The 12,422-nt window shown below is 39.2% G+C and overlaps 1 long non-coding RNA gene across 4 annotated transcripts in view; it reads left to right on the plus strand.

The window, feature by feature from the left end:
• Positions 1–12,422, plus strand: part of LOC130250634 (uncharacterized) — a 111,335-nt gene that overhangs the window by 66,811 nt on the left and 32,102 nt on the right. For 3 of the 4 annotated variants that reach the window (XR_008840012.1, XR_008840013.1, XR_008840014.1), the window contains one exon: positions 9,359–9,420. The exons of the other annotated variant lie outside the window; for it this stretch is intronic. This is a non-coding gene — a long non-coding RNA (uncharacterized LOC130250634). The remainder of the gene's footprint in view (positions 1–9,358; positions 9,421–12,422) is intronic. 4 annotated transcript variants of the gene reach the window in all.

Here is a 12,422-nt window from a genome sequence, read left to right on the forward strand (position 1 = left end):
CAGCTTGCCTTCTTTGGCAGTGATGACACCACACATCAGAATGCAATAGCTCTGCAGATGGTGTGGGGACACTTTGGGAACCAAAGCCAAGGCAGAGCACTGAAAGCCAAACGCTTCTCTTTGTTCAGACAAATCCCAGCTCAGTCAGTTACATTGAGTAGGAGACACTTCACATGAGCCATCCCAATATCTGTAAATGTTATTTTTCTCCTTTCTCCTGCTTTCAATATGATTTGCATCTATTTAACCATCACTAAATGTTGGAGTTGCTTCTGCAGGATACTTCCAGCTTGCTCATAGTTTCTGTGCTGATAGGAGAGCTTGAATACCACTATGGGCACAATCTACAGAATTAAGTGTTGACAAAAGTCTTGTTTCATGTACGTGTTTACTTCTTCTCTTGCTGCAGGAGCAGCTCTGGTAAACTGCTTCTCAGTTTGTTCTCGAGTCCATACAGCTACATACAGCCCATGGCTGCAGCTGGACTGAATACAGGGAAATACTGTACTTTAAACCATTAGAATACAAGCCCAGGGGAAGCAATTATTTTTGCTTTTTACTTCCCAGATTTTGGACACCTCAGAGATTATGTATGACCAAAGTATTTCTTTTGAGGAGCACCAAACTCAGCCAGAGGGTGCCTCCAATTTGCAGCCTGTAGACATGGCTTGTCCATAAGGACAAGCAGGGGAGGCAGAGAGAGCAGGTTTGGATGGAAATGGTAGAGCTGCCTTTCTCTCAGCTCTGGCTGCAGTGTTTTTCATTGCATTTGGCCCTTGTAAAGCAGGAGCCTCTGACCTAACCATTCAGCAGCTTTATTTGACCACACTCTGTCTCTCTCTTTAGGAAACATGATTACTGGGTCCTAAATACTTCCTAGAGTCTTTCATCTTTCCTCTATCTAATTAATGCTAATTTCCTTGATGGTACTCCTAAAGTACAGTTGGAGCCTGGATGTAGATTACAGAGCACTTTACAATATCAGCAGTAAATCAGACAGAGATTGTGAAGCACATATAATATGCATTTCCTGAGAGTTGTGAAGGGTGGGACTTTATCTTGCAGTGCATTAGTGCCCCTAAGATTGTGCAACACTGTAAAGCACTCAGTTATCATGACACTTGGTTGCCTGGAAATCCTCTTCCATTGCACTATATGCCTTTTCCATTTTTGTAGACAAATCAGTTTGGCACAACTTAGCCTGAAACTATAAATTTTGTCTTTTAGACAGTGTTCAAGAGTGATTTTCCTAAGGAGCAAAATATATTGAGAGGAATACAGAGGGCCTTAAATTGTCTTCAGGGGGATCACCTTCATATTTTGAACCCAGAAATGTACCTGAGACATAAGAGAAGAATACACATTAAAACTAAAGGATACACTCAGCTTGCACTGTAGGACAAATGATACAATTAAATTAATTTAAAGAAAATTATCCTCCATTTTAGAGATACTTGCCTCTAGTAAGAAAAGTATGTAGGTTATTTGGTTATTTTTAGTGTAATGCTACACCATTTGACTATACAACTTAAGCCAAATCATGCAGTCAGCATCATTCCATGTATAGCTGAGAAATCTTTCATCATGTATAACTGGGAAGTCTTTCATATGACAATACATGACTGCTTGGACCAGCATGTTTCAAGGTGTATCTGTGTATGTACATGCAGAAGTGCAGATGGAATTTGTAGGACAAGCTCTGAATCCATCCAAAATGTTCTAAAAGCCAAACTTATTCAGCTCTGTAAATCTGATATCAACTGTGCTCCATTGTCTGGTCACTTCTGGTGGTGGAAAGCAGAGATAAAGTATGACTCTTTTGGCTTGGTTGTATTTTGTCATCACTTCTTACTGATTAGCTAGGATTCTGATCAATCCAGGGAATTCCCACAGATTTAGTCTGTGCTATTCTGAACAGTATCTCTTTGATGGCAATACAACACTCCCAGTACAGTTTACAACTTGACTCAGATTGCGGTTATAACTCTCAGTTATAGGATTGGCTTCTCTCTGAAATCTTCACTTACTGCCAAAGGTCACAAAAGCTGTCAGTAGATCTTCCTAGCTTAAACACAGCATCTTCTAAAATCCACTCAAGGAAGAAAAATTCAACCAAATTGACACTTTCTTCCACATTTCACCATGTTTTTTACCTGAGTTTTTATATAGATTATAAAATGAGAACAGGATCAGAGCAAATGTGTATAAATTTAAGATAAATGCTATATTGAGCTTAATCCAGACATGTTTTCCTGAGCCATCATATATGAAAATACATTCATTTTTTCAATAATAAGTTAGCTTCACTGACCCCAACCCAAATTATTTTCAGTGTAAATTATAATATCCACATTTTACAAAATCTGTGTGTTATTTCATTTAAAATCCCATTCCCTTTTAATGAAATACAGTAGCTGGCTCTTCTACTGAAAAAAATCATTAAATATTTCCATACTGGCTTCCAGCTTGTCTGCTGTTTTTGCCTGGCAGAATACAGTGCATCTTTGTGTGTTATTAATGGGCTGAGCTTCTGGACAAGACCATGCTTTTTTGCCACTGCAGAATTTCCTTACAAACAATGTGCTGTAAACCAGATAGGAACAGAAACTTTCATAGATCCAGAGGACTACTTTTGACAGAGTAAGTTAAGTCACTTTCATTAGGCAAATGGTGAAATACCTACTTTTTCCCTTCAGAACACGAATTAATTTATTTTTTTAAAATCCCAGGCATTTTAGCAGTTGCAGAACTGTGAGAAATGTGGAAGGCTGTTAATCTTCAGGTCTCTCTTAGGCCTGAATGAGTCCTCCCCTCTGTTTGGCTCTAAGATGAAGGATAATGGTGTGAACACCGCACATGCAGAACTACACAGAAGGGTTGCCAGACGTGGGTGGTGCTGACAAATCACTGTCAAGTGTTAGAGGAACTTTTCCAGGGGTGCTGCAGGCTCTGGGATGGGAAATGTGCCATTCCCAACAGCACTAGAAGCCATGTGCAGCACTGCTACCTCCCCCAAGCACTCCTGAGATATCCCAAGGACTGAATACTGAGCATTTCAATATTAGGTACCCTTGGTGCCCTGGCACCCAGGAATGCTGTAGCAGAGCAGTGCAGATGAGTGTCTGAAACTCAGCTAAGACCTCTCAGTACTTCATGGCATGCTCAGCACAGGTGGTGGAACTGGAGAGCAGCTGTGCCTGGCGCTGTGCCCAGCGGGCAGGAGCTGGTGGAAATGGTTCTTCTCATATGGAGGAGTTAAACAAGAGGTTTCCTTGGCTGTGCATCTGTCCCCTTAATCCTCACTTGTACAGCTGAACATTTCTTCTGAAATGAAGGCAATTCAGAAACTCTCAGCCCTTTAAGACCTTTATACTACAAAGACAGTTTTTGGGGAATCTTCCAGATATTGTCATCCCCTGGAGCAGAAATAAACATGTGCCTTGGTCTCAGCTACACTATAGCATAAACCTGGGTAATGTGTTAAAGCTGGGAAACAGGAGTTGTGCTGTTGAGCCAGCATGTGAGTTGCTGGGGACTTAATGACACACTTTACCTTGCGCTGTCTCCCTAGCAGGGTACAGAGGTGTGAGCTGAGGCAGCTCTGTCAGACAGGAAGAGAGGAATTTTCTGAAATTAACTAATCTAAATTTGCCAAATGACACCATGTCCCCTAAGAGACAACAGGAAGATGTCATGGAGCTGAATACATTATTGGCAGCATTTCTGGCTCCCTTGATTCTAGAATGATTTTGATCAGAATAAAAACAGATGCAAATGAAGTGGCACCCTGAATCTGTTGTTCATGAAGTTTAATATAATAAAAGACAAGGCAAAAGTCACTCATTTAAACTGCCTTAATCATATACACCAAATTTATGTATTTAACCATCAGCAATCTAAACTATTTCAAGTGTGCTTCTTCCCCATTTTTCCATTCACCCTCATCCAAAACCTACCCTCCTGCCTCAAGACTCCTAGGTTTTGAATAAAGAAAAGCAATGTTATCCATTGCTTATCAAAGTGAAGAACTCCAACTCAGTATAGGATGAAAACTTAAGTGTGTGGCCTTGACTAGGCCACAAAGTGAAATTCATACAAAGGTAAGAGTTTCATTGTTAATTCACTTAAATGGAAAGGGATGGGGGTCTGATCAAGGTGGACTTGCATTTCCGGACTGCTTGGCACATGTGAATCTCTCAAAATTATTTTGTGCACAGTGGGTGTCCTATACTTAGAAGTCTCATATCCTGGGCTGAGATGTAAAGAAATTAAAAATGAAGCAGCAGTGGTTGAGTGAAAAAAAAAAAAAAGAAAGATACCAGGATACGAAAATGTGTATTTTTTTTAAAGAAAAAGAGTGTAGTGAAGGTCCTAACATAGGGTCTGCAGTGGAAGAAACAGCCTGTCTTTGATGACAAACTTTTCCTCTTTTTATTTTTTTTTTTCTTTCTGTAAGTTCTTCACTCAACATTGCAAGAAAATATCATGATTTTTAATCTACTCTAGCAAGATGTAAATCCAGATTGCTTTTTTCTTCAGCTATGTATACCACCAGCAGCCACTTGCTGGAAGCAACACCCAAAGCTCAGGAGCATGCTGCGTATTCTTCAGCACCATCTACTGGTACCTGCCCTCTCCATCACTAGGGCACTGCATTACCTACAGCCCTTGAGAGAGTCAGGAAGAAAGAACAACTAAAATCCTCCAAGAGGCTGCCCATACATAGTAAACCTTAAGACTAGTCTGGCTGAATGGTGCTTAAATAGATTTTGATTCTAATAAGAAACAGTCCAAATCATTCATTTAGAAGCTGTGTAATTGAACTTATGGTCATACATGTCCCCTAACTAAAACATAATAAAGGCCAGGGACAGAGTAAAACAGAACTCATGAGGTAATGGAAACACAAGATGAGGTTATCTGGGCAGGGAAAAAAGCTACAGGAAATGTAACAAGATATTAACGTAGAAAAGTGCTTTTGGAGCTGAGGCAGGATGTATTTCCTGAGATCTGTGCCTTAAAAATGACATTCCTGAACAGGCTTGGACTGTAAGTATTGAATAGGCTTCCAATACTCTTTTTAAAATATAAAACTGATTAAGAGGGAGGTGTGACTCTGTTTTTGAAAAAGACTTTAGATAAATAAGCTCAGACCCCTCTGATTAGAGCAGCTCTACATACTCCTTCAGTGAGACAGGTCTGGGGCTGGGTTTATTGAATCTCTATCGTCCTCAGAAACTGACATGAAAACAAAAAGGAAATCATAATTTGGAGCACAACTTGCAGACACTGTAAATTAATGCAACTCACTGACCTTAAAAGCACTTCCTGATTTGCTACAGTAGAGGAACATTCTGCTCTGTTTGATGCCTTTTCTGCCAAAGGAGTAAATCCCAAATTCAAGCGCATCCATGGAGTAAGCCCTGAAATATTTTCAATAAGCTGAATAATTTTTGTTGCCAATTTTCAACATTTGTTTAATTGACAAGAGGTAGTGTGCTAAAGGTATTCCAGACAGTCAGGAATGAGGTTTTCATGGTGCATCAGAATATGAAAAAAGAACAGAGAAAAATTACATAATATGATGTACTACTGACACATATGGATAATATGTTGATCTTGTTGATGTTTGTTTGCTTGTTTGTATATCTACAGCACTATCTTCACAGAAGCAATACATAAAGTATAATCCCCTCACCATAGAACTTGATATCAAAGAAATCTATTCAAATAAAAATCCATTGATAAAAGGCTTCTATACACAACTTCCTACTCACAGACATTACCTCTTAAAGACTTTCTGAATAACATTATACTTAAATTGCAGCATCAGCAAAGTGTTGACAAACTGAATATTTTGTAGCTTCAGATTGGAGTGTCTCTTTTTGATGGCAAAACCTTTTGAAAGGTATTTCAAAGTTTTTAGCTTGGTCTTATGAGAAAAAAATTTAAGCAAAATATCATTTATGTAGCAAATACAAATGCCTCCAATTGCTAAGGACAGGAAAACTCAGTTTTTGGCTGTACCTGGGGAATCCAGCAAGCTGTACTTCCTCATGAGATGAGGAAGGCTTGTGAACTTTGTAAATTTTTTCAGAAGATGATGTTTCCAAAGGAAATACAAGTACCTGAGACATATTCCACAGTTCATAACTGTAGCTCTGATTGGTAGAAATGGCCATATGTGTGGCCAACATATTAATACAGATATCAAAGGATGAACAGACCATGGGTAAAGCAAGACTGGATGAGAAGTGATGAAGGATGGAAATTAAAAGAGCCAGTCACATTCTTTGAAAAGGCAGCTCATAAAGAATGGGCAAATGCAGATTTAGAAAAAGTTAAAATTATAGGAAAATTTTCCTCAGAAGTTATTCTGGAATTGATACAGATCAAGCTGTTTACTATTTACATACTTCTTTGAAAAGACTAAAAGAAAACACTGGAGTATGCTTTTGGGGTTCTAAAATATTCAACAGGCTCCTCTGGTGCAGTGCAGTTTTACCATTCTTCCAAATTTAGTAATTTTAGCAACCACAAGCTCAGAAAGTTGCTACTGTACATAACTGAAGAGCAGAAGTTGGCAACATATGATTTCACATGGCTTTAAGACAGATTCAGGATGCCCAGATAGAGCTGAAAAGTGTTTGGTGAACATATGGGCAAGTGAATTGCTTGTAGGTTTTGTGATACATCGATGGCATCACATTTCTGGCAAAAGACAAACTACTTGTTCCCATTTACAAGAAATAAAGGCATTGATAAGTGTTTATCTTGGATGACAGAGAGTGAAATGAGCACCAGAATTTCCTAGTAGCATCTATAACTTAGGTAGAACAAATCCTAGAACATGAAACAAAGAAACCCCACAGCTGGAGCGCTAAAGCTGGAATTTGGCCAGGACTTGCAGATGTAATGATAATCAATAATGATCATCTTTTAAGGGCTGCAACTTAGTGTGTCAGTCAGTGTTACAATTTGGTCGTCAAGTACAGTTCAAAGCACTATTTCAAACTATCATGTCTTCTGTCCTCCAGGGACAAGTCAAAACCTGACATTAAAGGAAGGTGCTATTCCTTGGTCTGAGCATAATTAAAGATTCTGAGACTCAACACCTGAGCAGATGGCCTGTGGTAGTAACAGATTTTAGCTCCTATTCCCTTCCCATTCAGTGTTTTACACATTATACATATATTTTGCTGGTACTAACATAGTATGTCCTATATGCAAGTAGCAGAGGCCTGAATAAGATTAAGGAAGAGTAAAACATGCCTCCCACATGCACACATGAAGGATAGGATTTTTCCATCATATCAATAAACTCATCCAAGAATTACAATGAAAGGAATGTAGCTCCCTGTTAGTAAAGCAAAAAACTCGTGGCAAGGAGTATTTATAAACAAGGCAGAGCTGACACTCCTACCTTTGGTTAGCATGGGGGCATCTGTGCACCCAGAGGATGTAAAGGCAGAAGGGGAAGGAGACAGTGCCATGGGCTCAGCCAGCCCTGAGTCTCTTCAGCTGTATCTGCATTGAGGTGTTGGCACCCCTGGCCCAACCCACAGCCACAAGGAATTAGCTGTAGCTCACAAGCAGATTGCAGTCTCAGACCCTGGTCCACAGTCTGCTTCATGCACATCTTCAGAGGAATTAAAGTACTGCCAGTGGTGACATACCCAGCTGTAGTGAAAGTCACTTCCACTCCTGAAGTGGTCACTGGATAGACAGATGGGGAACTCAAACCCCTACCTAGGGGTAGGGTCTTACAGCTCAGTAAGCAAATCACATTATTGTAGCAGGGAAGTAACAATTCTAGTAGCTGTATTCTGTATTGCTTCCCCTCTGGTTAAAATGTCAAATAGTGGATGACTCTCCAGAGAAAACAGAAAGAACCAAGCATCCAGTCTCTTGTTTGCAGCCTTCCAGCCAAGTCCAAATTTCTGGGTAATTTAGCTACACTGTCTTGCTGCTAGGAGCCTGAATACTGTTTAATGAGATAGGATAATTACAGCTACATCCTAGTGACAGCTCCATATTGTTGTAGATAGGCAGGATATAAGAGCACCTGAAACAGTTTTCTAGTAAACAGGATTAATCAGAGAGGGGTTGAGAAGATTCTGTTTGGAGAGCATGAAAAACACTGCCTTTGGGAAGAAAGCAAATTTGGAAATTTCTCTTTTGAGTGGTGGGTAAATATTAGGACTGAATTACTGGTAGAGTATTGTATAATCTTTTTAATAAGCTAGCATTCATTGACTTTTAACTGGAAATTTTGTTGTTCAACACAGCAACATATCCTTCTGTTAATCTGAAGACCTGCATCTAGCTTTCAACAGGCTCCCATGTGCTCCTGCTCCATGGCAAAGGAGCCCACAGGAATACTGTCTGGGATTCTGCAGGGAGCAGGGAGTCTACAAAAGTGTATGTAATGCCCACTTCAATCAACACTGATATCATGTGGGATTTGAAGTTGAAGAGTATTCAATAGCATTGCCTATTAACATTTTAATGAACTGATCATTTTACTCCAGAAGACTGCTCACAATCACAAAGAAAATTTAGTTTCTTACAGTCACTGCAATGGCACGATAATAGATAATTTAGCCAGAATACACAATGATATCTCTCCTGCATATTGCATGTACAATAGAAATATAAAATTACTTAATGAAAGTTTTGTCTTACCTGCAATAATATCACCTTTTTAGGACAATATTTGTGGGAACAGAGGATTCATTCAAAAGACATCATCCATTTGTGGAAATGTAGAGTATAGATTATTAAACTTAAATGCTATTTAACTCCTAGAATGGTTAGTTAAGCCTGTTTCTGTCTGATGATACCTGGGAGTTATTGGACACTTATGTAAATGGAGCCTCTGGGCCTCGATGAAGCATTCAAACATATGCTTAAAACCACCAACTTATCTGAAATTTTGCTTAAGCATTCAAGCACACCATCCACTGTATAGCTAGGGTTCACTGGCACTAGTGTATCATAACAAGCGGTTGAAGTAATTTCAAAGAATTCTGAATGTAGAGAATGCTTTGATTTGTTTTTATTTCCTAGCTACTTGTAAAAACTGGCTTTTTGCCTTACTTTTGACTATGCTTCATTAGCTATGAATCAGAATTTTAGGTCTCAAAGGGACAACAATGAAGCATTAAAATCAAGTTAAATTACTATCCTAGAAAAAACCCTAATAAAGTTAGTATGCAGCATTTGACAACTTTACTGGAAAGTCCAAAAGCACTTATTCAAAAAAGTACTATTTAAATTATAAGAAAAAAAATTAAATCCCTGTTAATTACATGGTCCTACTGAGTGTTTTCAAGAATACTATTTTTCTTCTTTTTAGTTTTTTATTTCTAGACAACTGGGAAAATATGCGCAATACTGGAAGCTACCCTGCTGGGATGGGTAAGTAAACAAATTTTGGCAGACTAAGTTGTTAATTATTCTGCTTGTTATAGCAAAGTAATTACAATTCTTGCTAAGGGTCAAGAATTAAAAACTTTCATAGATATTCAGTAGAATTTAATAACAAAGTAAGAGCATGTGAGCAAGTTTTAATGATGTTGGATAGATTCAACTTCAAAGAGTGGGCATACTGAGGCCATTTAATTAAAAAATTATGGAATACGTGGATAAAATATGCTCTTGACTGGTTATTAGCTAAGAATCTGCTTTTGGCTGTCTATTAGCCTTGGTAACAAGTATGTGGCCAGTCTGCAAAACAATAACAAGAGTCTCCTTGTAACAAAAATAGTAATGGTTGAAAAATTCAGTCAGAAATACACTATTTTTACATTGTGAAGAGAAGATAACCAGTCAGCCTTTGGCTACTTCTAAACATATCATAGTTTTATCTGAAAAAAATAACTTCTGATATGGTCCGTGCATTTCAAATGTGGACTGGAGAGCTGAAAGCCAATTAAAAGACTGGCAGAGGAAACAAAGAAACCTGAGCAGTTGCAGTTTCACTAGGAATATCACTGGTGAGATAGATTTAAATAAACTGTGAGGGTTGGATATATGCTGCAAACCAGAAGGGTACAGGCGAGTCTTCCTTAAGCTCTTTATTTTCCTTAAGGCATCGTTATCTGGCACACCATCACTACAGCAGTCATCCACTGCATCCTAAGCAGATGCCCTGACTCTTTTCTTTCAAAGTTTTGCTTTTGGAAAGTGCTTTTGGACAAAGACTATTACAGGCAAAATTGCAATTCATTCCTTCAAAGCACTTTCTGTTGCTTCCTGAGCAGCACGGTGCACCTGGTGACAGCAATTAGGAAGAAGAGCTTGGCACATCTCTGTAAAGGCAGGGATTATGCAGTGGTATATGCAGAGCCATAACTGGAGAAAATGGATTTCTATTAAAGAAAAGTGAAAGGCTGGGAGAATGAGATCCTGTGGGAGGCTTTCAGCAAAGTCTTTCCCCTATTCAGAGGCTGGGAGGGGTTAGACTCACTGAAGGAGCAGTAGAGAAGAACTATGAGAAGAAAAGCAAGGGTACCATAGAAGGTTGTCCTGTGCAATGTAACCACTGATGGTTTCAAGTATGCAAGGTAGAAGACTGGAGTGTAATACCACCCGCTTAACAGTGAATGCTGCTCCTCCTGCTAATCAGTGTAACTAAATTCACAAATTTTGTGAGCCCCTGCCTCTCCCTTGCACAGCAGTCATGGAAAGAGCATGGGGCTTGGCTGACCTTGGGCCAATACACAAGTATCCAGAGGAGTTAAAAGTTCATTTCTATCCTATGGTGGCTTGGAGTCACACAAGGTCTTGGAAGAGGTATAAACCAGAGAACAGCAAAACAAAAAAACTGTCTGTGAAATGTTCATCAACAAACACGTCAAACCAGACTATGATTACCCAGAGAAGGGCTGGTACATCAAACAGAAGCTTGGCTTCTTGCATGTGGGGTATTTGTCGGCTGTCTTTGTGGGAGACAACAGAATTTGCCCACAAGAGAATACGGTGAGGGGCTATTTTCAAAGAGCTCAGCTGACTCCACAGAAGCTATTTGCAGCTATGATTTCTGTCATGTTCCTTCACGGCATTTTTCCGTTTCAACAAAAACGTACGTTGTGTGTCTGCATGTGGTGAGCTGCAGATGTGCTGGAGAGGAGGAAAAGTTCATTTCAAACTTGCATGTTGAAACACTTCATGCAGCGTGAACTTATTTTCTCTTTAAACTAAATATATATTTGTGTACATTAAAAAAGTGCTGATTTTAACTATTTTTGTTTCTGATCTGGGAACTCAAAGGGCAGTCATCTGAACAAATTTTTGCTTTTGACTGAGCTATTATTACAACTTAGAGACCTGAATGGTTCCAGTGTGTGAATTTGAAGGTAATTTGACAAGACATGTGGAATCCAAGGTAGTAGAAGTACAGATAGAGGCTCATTTTCTTGCAGAAAAAAAAATTATTAAGAGTATAACCTGACCTGAAATGCCGACTCAGCAATAAGGTGCCACAAAAATTTATTTCCAAACATTGTGGCATCTGTTTATGCCAGGAAACCTCACAAAAGTTAAAGAATGTGATTGAGGTGTTCAAAGAAAGATCCTGAATTCTACTTCTAGCTCTGGTGATGACAGTTCCTGGTATGTCTATGCAGGAAAAGTATTGTTGTTATATGTGCAGGTCCACCTTTTCAGCAAAATCCAGTAGCATATGTGACAATAATAACCAAGATTCAAAACTCCAACATATTAGCGGATGCCAGTAACTACACTAATAATTTTCCATTAATCTTGGCCATGTTAGTTTGCTTTTTAGCATGTCCCAAAGGCCAGGCCACCTATTCTTCTTGGCTGTCTTCTGTCCTTGCCTGCAGATGCTGATGCAGCTGCAAACACCTTTCCTCATTTTGCTGTGATGCTGGTATCACAGTGAAAATACTGAGATCTGTAGATTTAGATATCTAAAGAGGGAAATTGATTTGCATTTCATTCTGATGGTATCTGAAGTTGCTGCCTTACGGGCAGCTGTGCACTCCCACATTTTCCTGGTATCTCTTTCTGTCTCAGAACATGCTCTGTCACCTGGGTGGCCGGCAGTGTTGGCAAATGAAAGCAGCATTTCAGAGTGAGCACACAGAGATGAGGAGGTGTGATGCAAAAGGGTAATTCAGAAGTGAAAACTAGGTAGTTGTTCTAAAGTAATAATTAAGATTTATCATGTGTAAAATTCTCTCACCACATCTAAACCCAGGAGAGTTTTGGAACACCTGTGCTTTGCTTTTGGAAGCTCATTTGAGCTGGAAAATTCTTCCTCCAGAGGCAATTTATTACCCATGTAACGGATGCTATTCTGTTGAATATGTAGCATATTGAGGTTTGGCTACCAGTTTCACTCTTTCAACGCAAAGTGAAAATATGGAGATTGTGGGTTTGGAAGAATTTCTTTT

The sequence above is a fragment of the Oenanthe melanoleuca genome, chromosome 3 (genome assembly GCF_029582105.1).
Source record: "Oenanthe melanoleuca isolate GR-GAL-2019-014 chromosome 3, OMel1.0, whole genome shotgun sequence".
NCBI lineage: Eukaryota > Metazoa > Chordata > Aves > Passeriformes > Muscicapidae > Oenanthe > Oenanthe melanoleuca.